This window comes from Oncorhynchus kisutch, linkage group LG29 (assembly GCF_002021735.2).
Source record: "Oncorhynchus kisutch isolate 150728-3 linkage group LG29, Okis_V2, whole genome shotgun sequence".
Classification (NCBI taxonomy): domain Eukaryota; kingdom Metazoa; phylum Chordata; class Actinopteri; order Salmoniformes; family Salmonidae; genus Oncorhynchus; species Oncorhynchus kisutch.
In genome coordinates this window covers 9,288,033-9,308,373 of record NC_034202.2, presented here as the reverse complement: position 1 = coordinate 9,308,373, position 20,341 = coordinate 9,288,033, and the positions used below count along the sequence as shown (strand labels likewise).

At 44.4% G+C, this 20,341-nt stretch overlaps 1 protein-coding gene and 1 long non-coding RNA gene across 5 annotated transcripts in view; one reads left to right on the top strand and one right to left on the bottom strand.

Annotated features, from left to right (window-relative positions):
• Positions 1-8,576: 8,576 nt before the first annotated feature.
• On the bottom strand, positions 8,577-18,686 carry LOC109873743 (uncharacterized). The gene is made up of 4 exons (XR_002252622.2): positions 18,492-18,686; positions 10,893-12,578; positions 9,927-10,026; positions 8,577-8,626 (listed from the first exon to the last, which is right to left on the bottom strand). It is a non-coding gene; the product is annotated as an uncharacterized LOC109873743 (long non-coding RNA).
• Positions 12,030-20,341, top strand: part of mef2ca (myocyte enhancer factor 2ca) — a 30,568-nt gene continuing 22,256 nt past the window's right edge. For 3 of the 4 annotated variants that reach the window (XM_031808906.1, XM_020465439.2, XM_020465440.2), the window contains exon 1: positions 12,030-12,142. The gene's annotated coding sequence lies outside the window, so the exon portion shown is untranslated. Of the gene's footprint in view, positions 12,143-12,708; positions 12,822-20,341 lie in introns of those variants that run through there. The other variant, XM_031808905.1, reaches the window with a different exon arrangement.

The following is a 20,341-nucleotide window of genomic DNA, read 5'->3' as shown; positions in this document are numbered from 1 at the left end:
TCTCTATAGCACAATATCACATTGTTCTCATTTTCCCAAATGCCCCAATTGTAGACTTTTTAGAGGGCAAAACCCCACGTCTCTCTTTAAAACAGACAAATTGCCCTATTTGTGTTTTGTTCTTACGAGAAGTGATGCTCATGTCCGTGATGTGGCTTAAACACCTTGTTTCCATGGTAACATGGGTCAAAGTTCGACACCTGTCAGTCATTAGGTGGGCTGTGCGGGCCATGTGACAACACTTAACCTCCGACACCTGGGAACTGTTTACTGTCACTCCCCTCCCCTCAGGCCAGCGTTAGGATAGGTCAGACAGCTTGACCTGTGGCTCTCCTTATGCTTTTGGACTGGGAGTCTGATGGATCAGTGTGAATGCATGGTACTAGCCTGGACTTCCCCTTCCTCTAGCCTTAGGTGTCCGAGCGACACACACACACACACACTTGAAAACTTGATATGCAAGAGGAATTCATGTAAGGCTTATACCTTTTTTTAAATGAAATCAGTAACACCTTCTTTTAAAGCCCAGTTTAAGCTGGTACTTTGTATTTACTTGGCAAATCTCTAGAAACGTTCTGGTATTTACCCAGAACAATTTCAACACAATTGGTACTTACCTGGTACCAAGTGCCACATACAGTAGTGAAGCTGGACTTGTGTCAAATAATCTAAAAGAAACCAAAGCCTATTTATTACGCCAATATTAGGTCATTACTGTTTAAAAAAAATCAAAGTAACTATTGGTGGACTGTAAAATGAACCATCCATTCATTCATATAATGACACGTGGCTGTAGCAAGTTGCATATCTGCACAGCTACAGGAATGTACCATGACCCCTGGCCTGACCCGGCAGGAGGAGGGCCAGGATTCCACAGGAGATGGAGAATAACCCAAATTCTGCAGTAGAATACCGGTACCCAGAGTTCCACCTTAGAATGACCAGAATTTAGCTGGCTCAAAACTAGCTAGTCAACGTTTTTGTACGATATTTCACAGATGTAAGCCCAGTTCTGGAATCTCCATCGAAAGTGATTCATTCCAGGAATAGGTTTCTAATCTTTGTCCTGGAAAATGGCCCGTATAGCCCCAGCCTATAGCCCTGTCATGTGTATCCACCTGTCGTGGCCTTGATGGCTGTTGTTCCAGTCAGTTGTTATGACTGACCCAGGATAGAGCTAATGACACTTCAAAGGTGCCCCGCTCATTGTTGAGATGCCCTCCTGCACTTAGACGTGTGTTTGGTGTGTGTGTCCCTGCTTGATTGCATGAATTGAGCTGTACTTATAAGTAAGGTTGTTTTTTTTTCAAGCTATTTTCTAAACACCATTGACTGGAAGAGACGCAAGCAGCTGGTGAAGCACACACACACACACACACACACAGAGATGTAGCATGGACTGTCAGCTATGCGCGGCAGCTTGGTAAGGGTAGATTAGTTTCCACTCGCTCATGGCTTTCACGGTAACACTATCTTCTGGGGAGTGGAGCCTCAGCCTCTACCCCACATCATCTCATATCTGGACCGAAGCCCCAGTCCCAGCCCAACCCAAACACGTAGCACAGGGCTCTCCGCTGGTCCCAGCCCAACCCTACAGGGCCCCACAGCCTAGCCCAACACAACTATAGCCCATAATCCCTGTGGCAGACCCGCTGCATTCTCCAGTGAACTAAAACAGATTTAGTTAGTTGCCGTTGTCTCGGTAACTGGCATTTTTAAACTTTTACAGCTTGTATACTGCTGGAAGGATAATGGCATGTACAGACAGTGATATTCTTCACTGATTAATCCATTACCAGCACTACTGATTTCTGTGGCCATTGGTCACGCCCCCCCAAAGAAGAGGGTAAAAGAGGGGATTTGGAAGACAGGAAACAGCAGGGGAGGAGAGAGATTTTACTCTACACTCTGCCAGTAAACCTACAACATTGCTACACCGCAGGTTTATTACAGTTATAGTTTGTTTGACCGTTTCATTCATAACTAAAACATAACACGGCCCATTGAATAGCCACACAAGGGTTTTCTATAGGAAAAGAACATGAAGTGCCATCCGGTCTGTGAAGGAGGCGTAACAATTTAGGGGGAACAGCCGGAACGAGGCTTGAACCAGCAACTCTATGGGAAACAATTCTCCAGCCAAAAGCAACTGAGAGGGGACAGGGGGCACACACTCGTGTGTGAGTGCAGTGTGCACGTGTGTGTGCTTGTGTATACATGTGCATGTAGGTGGGAGAGGTGTGGGTGAAAGACAAATACGTAGTGTCAGTAGCAATAAGGCTTGTCTGAAGAGAACCAGATGTTTTGGAGAGAGCTCCAGAAAATATTATTACTGGATGAGAGACCAGCCCCTTCCTCTCCTCTGCCCGCCCCTCACACAATAACACCCACACTCTCACCTCAGATATCCCTCTCGGTTCTCTCGTCTCTCTTCATCCTTCTCGACTATCTCCCCTCTCTTCTCTACCACTCTTTTCTATTCTCTCCCTCGTTATTTCTCTCTCTCCCGCCCTTCACTTCCTGGAGGATGGTGGATCAGGGGCATCAGTCTGTCAGGGGCCGTCTAGTAAGTGCACGCACGCACCTGCAAACAGCCACCCACACAAGTCTGTCAGCTAACTCGTTAGAGTAATCAGATGTGTAAAGTACATAAGTAAAACTACTTTAAAGTACTACTTAAGTATTTTGGGGGGGTATCTTTCCTATTCATGTTTTTGACAACTTTGACTTCACTATATTCCTAAAGAAAATCATGTAATTTTTACTTCATACATTTTCCCTGACACCCAAAAGTACTCGTTACATTTGGAATGGTTAGCAGGACATGAAAATGTTTCAATTCACGCACTTATCAAGAGAACATCCCTGGTCATCCCTACTGCCTCTGATCTGGCGGGCTCACTAAACACACGTTTCGTTTGTAAATTATGTCTGAGTATTGGAGTGTGCCCCTGGCTATCCGTAAATAAAAAATTCAAAAATGAAATCGTGCCGTCTGGTCTAATTACTATAAGAAATGTAAAATAATTTTTACTTTCGATACTTAAGTATATTTAAAACCAAACACTTTTAGACTTTTACGCAAGTAGTATTTTACTGGGTGACTTTTACTTTGAGTCGTTTTCTATGAAGGTATCTTAACTTTTACTCAAGTATGACAATTGGGTATTTTCCACCACTGAGAGTAATGGCCTGAATGTGTTGATGTTTTACTATAACAACAAACTGAACCTGAGCTGAACTCTCAGACTGACAGACTTCAGGACTGCTTAGATTAAGGCTCAAACTAATCATTCACCATCTCAGGACTGTACTGTATATGAGCTGTACAATATATGGTCACTTCCAGACTGGGCCTGTGTGTGTGTCTGGTGAATCTGTCAAGTCAGCAGGTAGTGGCCAAGTTAAGTCAACAGTGTGGAGAAGCCATTAAACTTGTGAAGGTGTAACTTCCCATCAGCTATAGAGTAGGTTTATACCTGAGCTCTCATGCGTACAGAGATCCCCACAGCTGAGACCAATGTGCTGCCCCACTATTTGTTATCATTGTGTTTGTGTGCGTTTGTTTGCGTATTATCCTTGGTCTTCAAGGACCCACTGTATCCTCACACTACCCTATAGGAACCTTATAGATGTATTTAGTAGCTTCATCTTCTCTCTCCTTCCCTTCATCGGTAGCTCAGTGTGTGGAAATCCGGGCCATGTTCATAGGTTTGATCTCTCAATTCAATTCAATTCAATTCAAGGGCTTTATTGGCATGGGAAACATGTGTTAACATTGCCAAAGCAAGTGAGGTAGACAACATACAAAGTGAATATATAGAGTGAAAAACAACAAAAATTAACAGTAAACATTACACATACAGAAGTTTCAAAACAGTAAAGACATTACAAATGTCATATTATATATATATACAGTGTTCTAACAATGTACAAATGGCTAAAGGACACAAGATAAAATAAATAAGCATAAATATGGGTTGTATTTACAATGGTGTTTGTTCTTCACTGGTTGCCCTTTTCTCGTGGCAACAGGTCACAAATCTTGCTGCTGTGATGGCACACTGTGGAATTTCACCCAGTAGATATGGGAGTTTTTCAAAATTGGATTTGTTTTCGAATTCTTTGTGGATCTGTGTAATCTGAGGGAAATATGTCTCTCTAATATGGTCATACATTGGGCAGGAGGTTAGGAAGTGCAGCTCAGTTTCCACCTCATTTTGTGGGCAGTGAGCACATAGCCTGTCTTCTCTTGAGAGCCATGTCTGCCTACGGCGGCCTTTCTCAATAGCAAGGCTATGCTCACTGAGTCTGTACATAGTCAAGGCTTTCCTTAATTTTGGGTCAGTCACAGTGGTCAGGTATTCTGCCGCTGTGTACTCTCTGTGTAGGGCCAAATAGCATTCTAGTTTGCTCTGTTTTTTTGTTAATTCTTTCCAATGTGTTAAGTAGTTATCTTTTTGTTTTCTCATGATTTGGTTGGGTCTAATTGTGCTGCTGTCCTGGGGCTCTGTAGTGTGTGTTTGTGTTTGTGAACAGAGCCCCAGGACCAGCTTGCTTAGGGGACTCTTCTCCAGGTTCATCTCTCTGTAGGTGATGGCTTTGTTATGGAAGGTTTGTGAATCGCTTCCTTTTAGGTGGTTGTAGAATTTAGCAGCTCTTTTCTGGATTTTGATAATTAGTGGGTATCGGCCTAATTCTGCTCTGCATGCATTATTTGGTGTTCTACGTTGTACACGGAGGATATTTTTGCAGAATTCTGCGTGCAGAGTCTCAATTTGGTGTTTGTCCCATTTTGTGAAGTCTTGGTTGGTAAGCGGACCCCAGACCTCACAACCATAAAGGGCAATGGGCTCTATGACTGATTCAAGTATTTTTAGCCAAATCCTAATTGGTATGTTGAAATTTATGTTTCTTTTGATGGCATAGAATGCCCTTCTTGCCTTGTCTCTCAGATCGTTCACAGCTTTGTGGAAGTTACCTGTGGTGCTGATGTTTAGGCCAAGGTATGTATAGTTTTTTGTGTGCTCTAGGGCAACAGTGTCTAGATGGAATTTGTATTTGTGGTCCTGGTGACTGGACCTTTTTTGGAACACCATTATTTTGGTCTTACTGAGATTTACTGTCAGGGCCCAGGTCTGACAGAATCTGTGCATAAGATCTAGGTGCTGCTGTAGGCCCTCCTTGGTTGGTGACAGAAGCACCAGATCATCAGCAAACAGCAGACATTTGACTCCGGATTCTAGCAGGGGGAGGCCGGGTGCTGCAGACTTTTCTAGTGCACGCGCCAATTCGTTGATATATATGTTGAAGAGGGTGGGGCTTAAGCTGCATCCCTGTCTAACCCCACGACCCTGTGTGAAGAAATGTGTGTGTTTTTTGCCAATTTTAACCGCACACTTGTTGTTTGTGTACATGGATTTTATAATGTCGTATGTTTTACCCCCAACACCACTTTCCATCAGTTTGTATAGCAGACCCTCATGCCAGATTGAGTCGAAGGCTTTTTTGAAATCAACAAAGCATGAGAAGACTTTGCCTTTGTTTTGGTTTGTTTGGTTGTCAATTAGGGTGTGCAGGGTGAATACATGGTCTGTTGTACGGTAATTTGGTAAAAAGCCAATTTGACATTTGCTCAGTACATTGTTTTCATTGAGGAAATGTACGAGTCTGCTGTTAATAATAATGCAGAGGATTTTCTCAAGGTTACTGTTGACACATATTCCACGGTAGTTATTGGGGTCAAATTTGTCTCCACTTTTGTGGATTGGGGTGATCAGTCCTTGGTTCCAAATATTGGGGAAGATGCCAGAGCTAAGTATGATGTTAAAGAGTTTTAGTATAGCCAATTGGAATTTGTTGTCTGTATATTTGATCATTTCATTGAGGATACCATCAACACCACAGGCCTTTTTGGGTTGGAGGGTTTTTATTTTGTCCTGTAACTCTTTCAATGTAATTGGAGAATCCAGTGGGTTCTGGTAGTCTTTAATAGTTGATTCTAAGATCTGTGTTTGATCATGTATATGTTTTTGCTCTTTATTCTTTGTTATAGAGACAAAAAGATTGGAGAAGTGGTTTACCCATACATCTCCATTTTGGATAGATAATTCTTCGTGTTGTTGTTTGTTTAGTGTTTTCCAATTTTCCCAGAAGTGGTTAGAGTCTATGGATTCTTCAATTGCATTGAGCTGATTTCTGACGTGCTGTTCCTTCTTTTTCCGTAGTGTATTTCTGTATTGTTTTAGTGATTCACCATAGTGAAGGCGTAGACTCAGGTTTTCCGGGTCTCTATGTTTTTGGTTGGACAGGTTTCTCAATTTCTTTCTTAGATTTTTGCATTCTTCATCAAACCATTTGTCATTATTGTTAATTTTCTTCGGTTTTCTATTTGAGATTTTTAGATTTGATAGGGAAGCTGAGAGGTCAAATATACTGTTAAGATTTTCTACTGCCAAGTTTACACCTTCACTATTACAGTGGAACGTTTTACCCAGGAAATTGTCTAAAAGGGATTGAATTTGTTGTTGCCTAATTGTTTTTTGGTAGGTTTCCAAACTGCATTCCTTCCATCTATAGCATTTCTTAATGTTACTCAGTTCCTTTGGCTTTGATGCCTCATGATTGAGTATTGCTCTGTTTAAGTAGACTGTGATTTTGCTGTGGTCTGATAGGGGTGTCAGTGGGCTGACTGTGAACGCTCTGAGAGACACTGGGTTGAGGTCAGTGATAAAGTAGTCTACAGTACTACTGCCAAGAGATGAGCTATAGGTGTACCTACCATAGGAGTCCCCTCGAAGCCTACCGTTGACTATGTACATACCCAGCGTGCGACAGAGCTGCAGGAGTTGTGACCCGTTTTTGTTGGTTATGTTGTCATAGTTGTGCCTAGGGGGGCATATGTGGGAGGGAATGCTGTCACCTCCAGGCAGGTGTTTGTCCCCCTGTGTGCTGAGGGTGTCAGGTTCTTGTCCGGTTCTGGCATTTAGGTCGCCACAGACTAGTACATGTCCCTGGGCCTGGAAATGATTGATTTCCCCCTCCAGGATGGAGAAGCTGTCTTCATTAAAATATGGGGATTCTAGTGGGGGGATATAGGTAGCACACAGGAGGACATTTTTCTCTGTTAGGATAATTTCTTTTAGAATTTCTAGCCAAATGTAGAATGCTCCTGTTTTGATTAATTTAATGGAGTGAGTTAGGTCTGCTCTATACCAAATTAGCATACCCCCTGAGTCCCTTCCCTGTTTCACACCTGGTAGTTTGGTGGATGGGACTACCAGCTCTCTGTAACCTAGAGGGCAACCAGTGGGTCCATCTCCTCTATACCAGGTTTCTTGCAGGATGACAATGTCTGTATTACCGATTTCTTTGGTGAAGTCCGGGTTTCTGCTCTTTAGGCCAAAGGCAGATGACCTCAGGCCTTGGATATTCCAGGATAATATAGTGAAGGCTTTTTGTTCCATAGAGTGTCCAATGTTGTTGGTCGTGGTTTAGCCTCAGGCCAGTAAGTGTGAGCAGACCCTGCTGAGCATCTGGTACATGCCATTGGCTTGGGCGAGTGTGAGAGTGGGGGTTGGGACTGTTTGCCCGCTCACTACCTGGGCGTATGTGTGGCTTCCATGTTGAGGCCCTCTTTGTGGGGGTGGGGTGCATGGAGTGGGCAGGAGTGGCATAGGTCTGATCTGAGGGGGCCTAAATGGAGTGTGGGCATGGTTGACGTGGGGGGGTGTTGATTGGTTGGGGTGGGGGTGTGGATGTGTCTGGGTGTACTGTGGTCTGGATGTAATTCCTCTTGGCGTGGGTCCTCTATGTGTAGGTCCAGGGGGAGGTCCTGCAGATCTGGGAGGGTGTCTCGCTGGTCTGGGTGGGGTGTCTATTGATCTGTTGCTCCTTGTGTGGAGTGTTGGGGATACGTTTGAGAGCGATGTCTTTTAGAGTCCGGGCAAAGGTGGGCACTGCTGCCTTTTAGAGGTGGACCTGGTCATAGAGGCTGTTCAAGTCCTGGGTGGAGTGGTGGGCCAGGAAAACATTTGGTTTTGAGGCACAGTCACGGGAAATACTAGCGTTTACCCGCTGTATTGTAGCAGGGTGGAAGTCTCTCTCTCTCTCTCTCGCTCTCTCTCAACCCTCTTTCTCTGTAATGGGAAGAGCCATAGGCCTTTAGACCAGTAATCCTGGGCTCTTTTATGCCAAGGCCTACAAAGGCTGGAGTGTCAGTAACACACACACACACACACACACACACACACACACACACACACACACACACAGGCAGTGTTAGCGACACCTCACAGCTAAATATACCCAGAATGACAGAGACAGGTGACTAAACCTCGGCCTCAGACACCCAGCCAGAATGCACTGGGGAGGACAGGGGCGTCATGCACCCCAAAATCTGAGGGGCACAAAGTACGTGAGGACGACTACGTTGAAAATGTTTGCATTTTTCAAACACCTGAACCTAGAGCCATAAACATTAGGCTTAATTCTATGTAAAAAAATAAATAATGATATTTTTCTGCATATCTAAGCGTACCTCTTGGGCTGTCTGTATCCTCCTTACTGGTGGCTTTTTTGTTGTTGTTAAGAAACAAAATATGCTTCTCTGCATCTCCGCTCAAATCTGGGTAAAAGATTGAAAGGAATGTGAGTCTTATTATATGCACTTATTAATTGCTTGCTTTTCTGAAGTCTACCAACCTTGCCAGCAGGCCAGCTAAGATAGTTAGACAAACTAGCTACTAGCTTGAGGTATATTATGAAATGATCTCTTGGTAGCTAGTAATGAGATTAGGAGATTGGGAACCTATCTGGGCTAGCTAAAGCCAACTTCATAAAATTATTATAATAATGAATAGTGTCTATTATACACATGTGGGAATTGGACATTTTTTCATATCCCAACTCCTCTTGAGACACCCTTAGAAAGTGGGGTCACGGACAGGGTCAGCCATTATCAACGGTGACCCTGGAACAATTTGGGTTAAGTGCCTTGCTCAAGGGCACATTGGCAGATTTTTCACCGTGTTGGCCCGGGTATTCAAACTAGCGACCTTTTGGTTATTGGCCAGACACTCTAACCGCTAAGCTACCTACTGCCCCAAATTGCTAGGTGGCTAGTAGAAACTATTACAGAGAAACACATTTAAAATATGTATATATATATATATTTTTTTTTAAAGGACAAATCTGAGGGGGCATGTGCCCCTGTGCCCACTATGGGCATGACGCCTCTGAGGGAGGTCACAGGGTGTGTGTGTGTCTGAGGGCGCTGCTGGGGGCTGGTTATGTCTCTTTCCTCTCAGTGTGCAGTTGGTAGCTTTGAGCCGAACACGGTCACCCAGGTCTCTGGGTGTTTCTCCTCTAAGCCAGCTGGTCTGGCTTTTATACCTTCTTCTCGTCCTCTTTTACTCCTCTGTTCCATTTCATCCCTTCTTTTCTGAGCTAAAGGATAGAGTGATCTGACCCACAGCTGGAGCTGTAGGGAACCTTCCTGGGGAAGATAATACAAGCAGCACTGGTGAGTGTGTGTGTGTGTGTGTGTGTGTGTGTGTGTGTGTGTGTGTGTGTGTGTGTGTGTGTGTGTGTGTGTGTGTGTGTGTGTGTGTGTGTGTGTGTGTGTGTGTGTGTGTGTGTGTGCAAACTCTTACTGACTCATAGCTTTCAATTTAGTTTAGTTTTGGGCAGAAAGGAGTGTGTGCCACATGATCAAACAAGAGTTTGTGAGTGCGAGAGAGCATTTGAGAGTGTGTGCTTTCTATAGGAAAGTGTGTGAGCGCAATGCAAATGGACACAAAAACATAAATGTCTTCTATGGTGTTTTCTCATGGTAAGGTCAGTGGTATGGCTTCATCTGCTGACAAGAAACTATAAAGGAAAATCGAAAGGACTTGTAATGCCTCCCAAAGTCAAGCGTCTCTCACCTCTGTGTGTGGTTGGGTTCCCCTGGTCTGCCTGTCTGTCTGTGTCTGCCTGTCCGACCACAGCCAGAAGCACAGCCACAGCTGCAGTAGTCAATCAGGACTGGCCCAGGATAGAGAGAGAGAGACAAAAAGATATGAAGTTATACATTTGACCATGGAAAAAAGACAAAAAGGTTTAAATTCACTCTTGTACTTTTAGCAAGCTATATAGCTCAACATTCAATGGTGGTGTTAATATAATGTATTTAAGCAAGTCTACAATGTTGTGTGGATCTGTAACGGTTGGTCATTGGCCCTCCATCTTGGCTCTCCCTGCCCCTCCCCCATCACCTCTCTGACTGGCCTATGATCTCTGTTCCTTTGATACTTAAACTTTGTTTCTAGGTTACTTCTAGCTTTATTCCTAATAACCTTGAACAAATGCATCTTGTTATAAAACTGGTCTTTCAGTCATAACCATGGTTGACAGTCTACTGTGTGATGCAGTACAGTAGGTTGACTGTATTTACCATAAGTAGCCTTTAGCTTGTGGTCTCTTGCGTCGTTACGGTCCCTTGCGTCCTAACAGTCTCTTGGTCATATTGGTATAATTTGTTATGTCACATCTCTGACAGACAGGGTTTGTGGTGTAGATTCTAGATGCCAAACTACTGTATACAATAAACTGCAACAATTCCATAGCTAATGTTAGTCACTGTCTGCCTGGCCGTCACTGTTGTTCAGCGTGTCCGTACTGAAATTCTGGAGTGAATCAGAGCTTAAAATATCTCTGGTGGTACTGCCCTAACACTGCCATACACCCTGGCCTCAGAACCAAGCCCAGCTGTGTCTGAGGGAGCTACATGCCACATACACATGAGTGTTTGTGTCTACGAGGGAAGGGATGGAGGAGTGAATATGGTTCTAGCCTTTATTTAACTAGGCAAGTCAGTTAAGAACAAATTCTTATTTTCAATGACGGCCTACCTCGGCCAAACCCCGGACGACACTGGGCCAATTGTGTCGCCGCCCTGCGGGACTCCCAATCACGGCCAGTTATGATCCAGCCTGGAATCGAAGTAGGGTGTCTGTAGTGACACCTCAAGCACCGAGACACAGTTCCTTAGCCCGCTGCGCCACTCGGGAGCCCCTTCAAAGCATGAAAGCATTCTTTGAAATATCTCAACATATTATACTGAGTTTGCAGAGGCATACTTTCATTGTTCTAAAAAAATAAAATAAATGCTACCGGGATTACTGTGCCTTTGTTGTTCAGAGGCCTGTCTCACATGAATAACAGGCAGATTACATTGTGCGTGTCAGCCTGAGCGATGGGAGTGACAGGGAACGATGACAGCAGGCTTGTCAGGTGAGATGCCTACAAACACAGCAGCATCTTTTCCCGGGGTGTATAGTCCCCACAGTGGCAGAACAACGACTACTGCACAGCTGTTTTTCCTGTAACACGACAAAAGGTTAAGGCTCACCCATTATACATAGCAGGGGTAACATACTGGGCGTTCCACTAGACCACCAACAACCAAACTAGACCCCCATGAGACACACACTACAAGAACACATGTGCAGTGAAAACACTCCCCAGAGATGGACTATTTGCTTTTGTGTACAGTATGTACAGTATATGTGTGCAGGTGTGGGCAAGTGTTTGTATGGGTGTGTGTGTGTGTGCGTGTCGGTGTGTGAGCTGCAGAGCAGGTTAGAGCAGAGAGAAGTAGTCCCCCGCTATAGAGTTGTAGGACATTTCGTAAGTCCATCCACCCATCCAAAACTGCACCGGGCTGGTAAACAGGTGCAGTTCCAAGAGCTTCCACTGCAGTGCGCCAGTGAGCTACAGACCAACACTTTCTGTTTGCCTTGTGTATTCTAGGGAAGGGATAGTGTATTACTCTGAAAATGTACATTCATTTGAGTTTAATAACCTGTTTTAAGATTAAAAGCAGGTGTGTGTTAACTTCATCTTAATCTGTTCCATTAGAACCAGCTTCAGTCTCATACAGTCTCTCTCTGGTCTCTCCCAGGTGCTCTGTAAACCAATGGACCCGAGGCCCTTAGAGACCACCCTGATGAAACACTCAGACACAGACTGACTGACACAGATGAGAGAAAGATTGAGATAAAGCCAGAAGGGGAGAGAGAGAACCGAAACCTGAAACGATTGCAGGAGGATCTGGGGCTGAAGCTTTGACAGAACAGAAGGAAGTGCAAGTAATTGACTGGTAAGATATCCACGTTTTCACTGCTTAACCAGACAGGAAATGTAGTCTTCTATACTAGGACTAGGGTGGTTTATTTATTTGGCACATATGTTGACTGAACAAACTTCAGACAGATAGGCTGTGTGTGTGTGTGTGTGTGTGTGTGTGTGTGTGTGTGTGTGTGTGTGTGTGTGTCTTTGTGCCCGCGCGCACCCGCTAGGGCCTTAAAACTTGTTCATGGATTGTGTGCGTGTTTGATGGATTGGAGAGAGAGAGAGAGAGGAAGAGGAAGAGAGAGCGATCGATCAAAGTGTGTCTATGGGCACATCACCGACGGGAAACAAACATTAGCGGTATTATCCCCCTTTCCTTCCCCTCCTCCGTTCCTTCACCGGGCAAATCACTCACTCACACTGAGAGACTGCGTAGCACGACTCCCTTCCTCTTCATTTCAAATCTGGAGTGGAGAAGAGAGTTTCAATGTTGCCAGTTGCCATTTCCATCACTGTGTTTGTATGATTAATAGTAGGCTATTGCCATTCTGGATTTAAAACGAATTCGTTTGTCTAACGGGGCTCTTTACACGAATACTTTTCTGCTGTACTGTATTCGGACAAGGCTCGTGAAAACATCTGCGTAAACGGACACTGATATCGGACAGAGCAGCCTCATGAGGAGCAGGCTACAGTAAGTGCGTCCGGTGAGTTAATTCATTATATTCACTTTGAAAGTTTACAGTTGGGACAGTTTGTGCTATTGGCAGAATACGCACAGTGTTTGCGCTCCGAACTCGACCATAAACGCGTGTAGGAGTCTGTCATATAATTGAATAGATGTGTTATACTCAGAGAGTATACAACAGCCCGGTGAGAGAGATGTGAATTGTATAGTCGGATTTGTTTATTTTTCTTAAATATTTTAAGTATTGAGTTCATGTCAATTTAAAGTTGATTGAGGTCAATACTTTAGGTGTTTGTGAATGAATCTCAGACCTGTTAGAGAAAGTGAAATGTGTAGCACTGATGGACAAATTCAGTATCTTTAAAGTCATTTTGAGAAAATAAAATACTTGTGTATAATATTTTTTTGTGTACTAATACAAGTGAGGGGGCCTGTGCCAACAGTGTCACTGGGTATTATGACCCTGATCCCAGGCTAGAGCAGTGCACAGTATGTGGCCTTGAGGGGTGTGATCTCCAGCTCTGCCCCCTAGTCCAGCTGGAGAGCTACAGTGTGTGCAGCCTTTAGTTCCATCCCAGCACTAAAACACCTGATACTTGGCTCCTGTCCCCTGGATAAGCCTCTAGTTTCTGTTCGGGCTCTTCCATTAAGTCAGAGAGAGCAGGCAGTTTACAAGTGGATTACAGACTAAAGGCTAGCCTCACCTGGCTGCCACATCTCAGCTTTCTAAACCAACACATGGCTGGGAGTGGGAACACATGACTGGTCAGGGCTGCACAATGGAGGCTCTGGAGTTCCGCAGTCCTGACAGTTTGCATTTCTCGCTGCCATTCTACTTGATCAATTGTACTGATTGACTGGAATTTAACGAGGTAGAAAACCAGCAAACACCTTGGGCCTCCCTCCTCTCTTCACAACCCAAACTGTAGTTTATTTAAAAGCACATTGCAGAGGATTTGCTGGGTGGTCCCCATGCGGGCCTTAACTCTGACAATTTTTGCCCGAACACTTGTTTTCTAGCGAGTACAGTGTCATCTGCCACCTTGGTAAACAACTTACTTACTGTGTGGTGTTGCATCCACCACCCTCCAGTTCGGGAGTCTACATCCACCATCCTCAAGTTAGGGAGTCTACATCCACCATCCTCCAGTTCGGGAGTCTACATCCACCATCCTCCAGTTAGGGAGTCTACATCCACCATCCTCCAGTTAGGGAGTCTACATCCACCATCCTCCAGTTAGGGAGTCTACATCCACCATCCTCCAGTTAGGGAGTCTACATCCACCATCCTCCAGTTAGGGAGTCTACATCCACCATCCTCCAGTTAGGGAGTCTACATCCACCATCCTCCAGTTAGGGAGTCTACATCCACCATCCTCCAGTTAGGGAGTCTACATCCACCATCCTCCAGTTAGGGAGTCTACATCCACCATCCTCCAGTTAGGGAGTCTAATACAGATGAGTCTTTGTCTGCTGGTTGCCTGTAGCTACTGTAGTGTTAATCAGAACCTCCCCCCTACTCTAGTCTAGTCTGAAGTATTTATAATGAGTCATGTGCCCATAGTGGAGACTGGTGGTGGGGGGGTTACAGCATCTACTGGCCAGCTTGGTAGAGCTGTAGGACACCGATCCAAGTCATGTCCGTTTTACTTGTTATTTTCCTCCTGACAAGGTGATAGAGGAACTACGTTGTTTTCTTTGAAATGATATGCGGTGCTCGTAGCGCCGGGATGAAGTCCACGCAGGCTCTATATCTGGGGGCTTGCATACACCCCTTTGAGACTTGTCTACGTGCAATCCTCCGCCCCCAGCCCTCTTCTCCTCCCGTTCCCTATCTACCCTCTGCCCAGCACCCATCCGTCTACCCCCCACTACCCCTGCCCCTCTGACACTGGCATGTAGGTTGTCCTGCCAAGATATACAAGGGCATTGCCACCCCAGCACCCACTGTCTGTCGCTCTCGCTCTATCCAGCCTCAAAATACACACTTACACATTCTGTCTACCCTGTCTATCTATTGGACTGTGTGTCTCTGGTCCAGGGATGGACTGGGATAAAAACAAAAATCCACCCAGTGATTTCTAATACCCCAGCCCATTTGGTTCCTTTAGGCCCTGATTATTAGCCAAATAATGATCATTCTATGCAAACAAACACTCCAATTTAGATCAGCCCACTGGCATTTGCCTGAACCGCCCTATGGCCCATCTGTTTCTGTTTGGTCCTTCTGTCTGTCCATCTCTTTCCCCAGAATACACACACGTACACAGCATGGGGGTAAATGAGGACTCTGAATCATCCCTCTACATACGGAAAGGCCCATCTTTGGCACACTGCGATGGTGTGTTTTTAAGTTTGTGACAGAGAAGGGGGTACCGTGATTGTTGTGAGAGTGGGCGTTGAGAGGGTGTTAGGTGTCCATCTCTTTTCTCTAGATCCACTGGCTATGTCTGTTTCTGTCTCTCTCTGTCTTAGTGTGAACTAGATACAGGCCGCTCTGCTTTGTTTTGGGGTAAAAAGTTCATTATTCTATTTTTGGAGCCCCGCTGGTTACGTGTAAGCTATTTATAGATGAGGAAATGTGTGTGTGTGTGTGTGTGTGTGTGGAAGGAGGAATCGGGTGGAAGCCTGCCATCTTCCCGGTTTGGTTTACAGGTGGGCTCTACATCATGTTGTCTTAGAGGGAACACACATGCTGGGAGAAAAAAATCTAGCAAACACACACAAGCACACACACAGTGTTTAGGTCAAAAGCAAGCTTCCCTCGAAAGCAGAACTCCATGCTCAGTATCAACACCCACAGTTTATATAATTCGGAGTTGACTCAACAAGGAATGTTCTATATTTACTCAAAAGCAGAGGAGTATGGTGTTTCCTGAAACAGCCTCACTATCTGCATGACTAAATGAATGAGAGCACAGAAGTCATGTGTCCTGTTTGGCATGTTGGGCCTTGTTTTGATTGGACATTATGCCCTAGCTAGCTTGATTATATCTGGTGCTGACATATACTGTATAGAAGATCTGTGTTTGAAATGGTGCCTTTCTTGGTCAGTTTACTGAGCAGTCTGTATAGATCAGGCTCTATTCTCCTCTAGCTAGGGATGGGGGTACGTTGGTGCTATCACCATGTTATTACATATCACATCATCTCGGATCTCCACACGGGCATAAGGGATAGGGGATAGGGGTTTGGGATGCTACACTACACGGACAAAAGTATGTGGACACCTGCGCGTCGAACATCTCATCTTCTAAAATCATGGGCATTAATATGGAGTTGGTCACCCCTTTGCTGCGATAACAGCCTCCACTCTTCTGGGAAGGCTAGATCTCTCAAACTCAACTCTGGACCTTGAAGCCAGTTCCACTGCCTTTTTTTCATTGATCCCCTCTAATTAGGGACTGATTTAGACCTAGCACACCAGGTGTGTGCAATTAATTATCAGATAGAACAGAAAACCAGCAGGCTCTGAAACTCGTAGGGTAACTGTTGTTGGAACATTGTTGTGTGTACTTGCTTCCTTTCAGGCACAATAGCATTAGTGAGGTTGGACACTGATGTTGAGTGATTAGGCCTGGCTCGCAGTCGGCGTTCCAATTCATCCCCAAAGTGTTCAATGGGGTTGAGGTCAGGGCTCTGTGCAGGCCAGTCGATTTCTTCCACACCGATCTCGACAAACCATTTCTGTATGGTCCTCGCTTTGTGCACAGGGGCATTGTCATGCTGAAACAGGAAAGAGTCTTCCCCTTACTTTTGCCACGAAGTTGGAAGCCCAGAATCGTCTAGAATGTCATTGTATGCTGTACTGTTAAGATTTTCCTTCAACCATGAACAACAGCCCCAGACCATTATTCCTCCTACACCAAACTTTACAGTTGGCACTATGCATTGGGACAGGTAGCGTTATCCTGGCATCCGCCAAACCCAGATTAGTCCGTCGGAATAACAGATGGTGAGGAGTGATTCATCACTCCAGAGAACGCGTTTCCACTGCTTCAGAGTCCAATGACGGTGAGCTTTACACCACTCCAGCCGATACTTGGCATTGCGCATGGTGATCTTAGGCTTGTGTGTGGCTGCTCGGCCATGGAAACCAATTTAATGAAGCTTCTGATGAACAGTTATTGTGCTGACGTTGCTTCCAGAAGCAGTTTGGAACTCGGTAGTGAGTGTTGCAACCAAGAACAGACCATTTTTACATGCTACACGCTTCAGCACTCGGTCGGTCCCATTTTCTGAGCTTGTGTGGCCTACCACTTCGTGGCTGGGCCTTTGTTGCTTCTAGACATGTCCACTTCACAATAACAGCACTTACAGTTGACTGGGGCAGCTCTAGCAGGGCAGAAATTGTAGGGAATGTGGCATCCTATGACGGTGCCATGTTGAAAGTCACTGACCTCTTCAGTAAGGCCATTCTTCTGCCAATGTTTGTCTATGGAGATTGCATGGCGGTGTGCTCGATTTTATCCACCTGTCAGCAATGGGTGTGGCTGAAATAGCCGAATCCACAAATTTGATGTGGTGTCCACATACTTTTGTATATATAGTGTATGTTGTGTAGCGCGATAGGGAGTTTTGATGACAGTCCGGTTACCAGTCTGTTTCTGCTTTCCCTCATGAACAAGTACTACTAAATTACTACTCATCACTACTACACAAAATCTACCGGTTTTAGTACTTGATTGTTATTGAGATGTGTAGTAAACCAGTAGTGATTTATGTATTAATTTAAGTAGTAATAAATTATGAATTGGGATGTTTCGCTACTGGTGAACACTACATATTTCCTACTCAAATCACAACATAATTCTCCCTTAATGTGTAACTACTGAGCTTTTGGGTGTCTACTACTTAAAACCTACACATACCTACACAATTCCTACATGTTCACTATTGAATTCCTACCCATTGCTGCTGTCTGCCATCCATATTGAGTTACTACTACCAGTGCCATCTGTGTGTGTGGTGTTGTATCACTACTGAAGTGATCCTGATCCTTCATCATTTTCTACAGAAATCCTTTGGAATGACTATTTAAAACATGTGACTGCTGTTTACCCATTCAAAATCGCTACATGTTATTTCCTCACGTTTCTAACTAAGTTATATCCCCAAACAAGCAATAATAAGCTCATGCTAACTTTATTGCAATTTGTTTTGATTAAATGAATGACATATTCAATGACATATTTACACTTATTTTGCTCTTGTCCCTTTGAGACCTTGTCTTCATTCATTTTTTTGTAGAAAATAACGACAAGACGGCCAATTCTAAGCCATTATCAATCATTGGCTAACAGAGGTCACATAAAGACAACACAGACAAAAACATCTGATAAACATTTTATCTTACTAACAATGGCCTCCTGTCTACTTATGTCAAGGGGCTCCTTGGCAACAGGTCGAAAGAGGTAAGTAGAATGGGTAAGTACACGATAAGAACATACTGTGCATTTGCATACGAACACACTCGTCAGCTAGCATGACGGAAACAGAGTCGACATAGCTACAACTCAATGGGGCTCGCAAACAGATAGGCTAAACTCAATACACCTCTATGACGCTGGCTAACGGCTAAGAGCGTTTTGTCTAGAAATCTTTTTGATGTTGTCACAAGTTATACAAACGGCTGAACAATGACGTGAAGGTATTCGTGAAAGTAGTCATGAAGGGAAGTTGAACTTACAGATGGTGCCAGCGTAAGGTCTATGAAAGACAGGATGACGGAGGTTGGAATGTGATTGCATTCGGGATTGTCAAAAACAGTAAACAGTAACGACAACCAACTACTTCCTGTTTTGTCTTCTGCAGTCCCGAAAAGTCGGTGTAGTCTGACTGTGGTGTTATGATACGTCAGGTAATAAAAACTCTACCTGATGACTGTTGACAAGCCTGTGTAGTAAAGCTGTAGTGCTTTGACTACTTATTAACTACCAACGTCAAGTAACCTGATTACCACTGGAAACACTACTGTCTTCCTACTGAACACCACACAGCTCTACTTATCTAGTGTAGTGCATAAAGTACGCATTCACTACACAGTCTCTGCATTGTCACTTACTACTGGTGTAGTAATTCAGTAGTGCTTTTTCATGAGAGTTAGCCAACTCCCTACTCGTCGTCTTGTCATTGACAAGCCTGATTCCTTTCTCTCTTTCCCCCTTCCATTCTCCTTCAGCCTTGCCTCTGACTGTAAGCTGGGAACCGTGTGTGTGTGTGTTGGACGCTATAAACCATGTGTGCTCTGCCTGTGTCTAGCTACTTAAGACAAGCTTAAAGAACCTATAGGCCAGGGAGTTGAGGGATAGAAAGTATATTGAAAGCAGGTGCTTCCTTCCACACAGGTGTGGTTCCTGAGTTAATTAAGCAATTAGCATCCCATCATGCATAGGGTCATGTATAATAATGCCCAGTTACCTATCATCTTCGCTACTATGTTAAGAAGAAGATATCTCAGGGACTTTGAAAGATGCATCTCAAAGGAGTTTAGGGGGCTTAAAAGGTGTGTGTCTGTGTGTGTGTGTGTGTGTGTGTGTGTGTGTGTGTGTGTGTGTGTGTGTGTGTGTGTGTGTGTGTGTGTGTGTGTGTGTGTGTGTGTGTGTGTGTGTGTGTGTCAGACGACACCAGATCTCAATTCAACACCAATGGGGAATTCTAGAGCGGTGTCTGAGACAGTGTTTTCCACCACCATCAACAAAACACCCACACAAACACCCCTCACCATCAACAAAACACACACACACACAAGCACACACCCACTCATGCACACAAACGCTCACACACATTCACACACACAAGGGCTGGGCATTCCATGGGACCTCACGATACGATATTTATCACAATACTTAGTTGCCGATACATTAAGTATAGCCATTCGCATTACTCTATATGTATTACGATTCGATACTGTGATTGTATTGTAGTTTTGTGTTACAAACATATTGATTATTATATGTCTGCTGCAGAGAGACAAGAGAGACACATGAGAAAATGAGTTTTGAACGGTCAGGAAAATAAAGTGCTGAAAATGTTGGGTCACTATTTATAAAGAAGACGGAGAACAAGTTATAGGATGAAAAAAACCAACCAAAATATATTGAATATTTTTTATTCTTCAAAGTAGCCACCCTTTGCCTTGATGACAGCTTTGCACACTCTTGGCATTGTCTCAACCAGCTTCACCTGGAATGCTTTTCCAACAGTCTTGAAGGAGTTCCCTCATATGCTGAGCACTTGTTGACTGCTTTTCCTTCACTCTGCAGTCCAATTCATCCCAAACCATCTCAATTGGGTTGAGGTCGGGTGATTGTGGAGGCCAGTTCATCAGATGCAGCACTCCATCACTCTCCTTCTTGGTCAAATAGCCCTTACACAGCCTGGAGGTGGGTTGGGTCATTGTCCTGTTGGAAAAGGGTGAAGTGTGCCTTGAATTTTAAATAAATCACTGACAGTGTCATCAGCAAAACACTCACACAGCATCACACCTCTTCCTCCATGCTTCACAGTGGGAACCACACATACGGAGATTATCCGTTT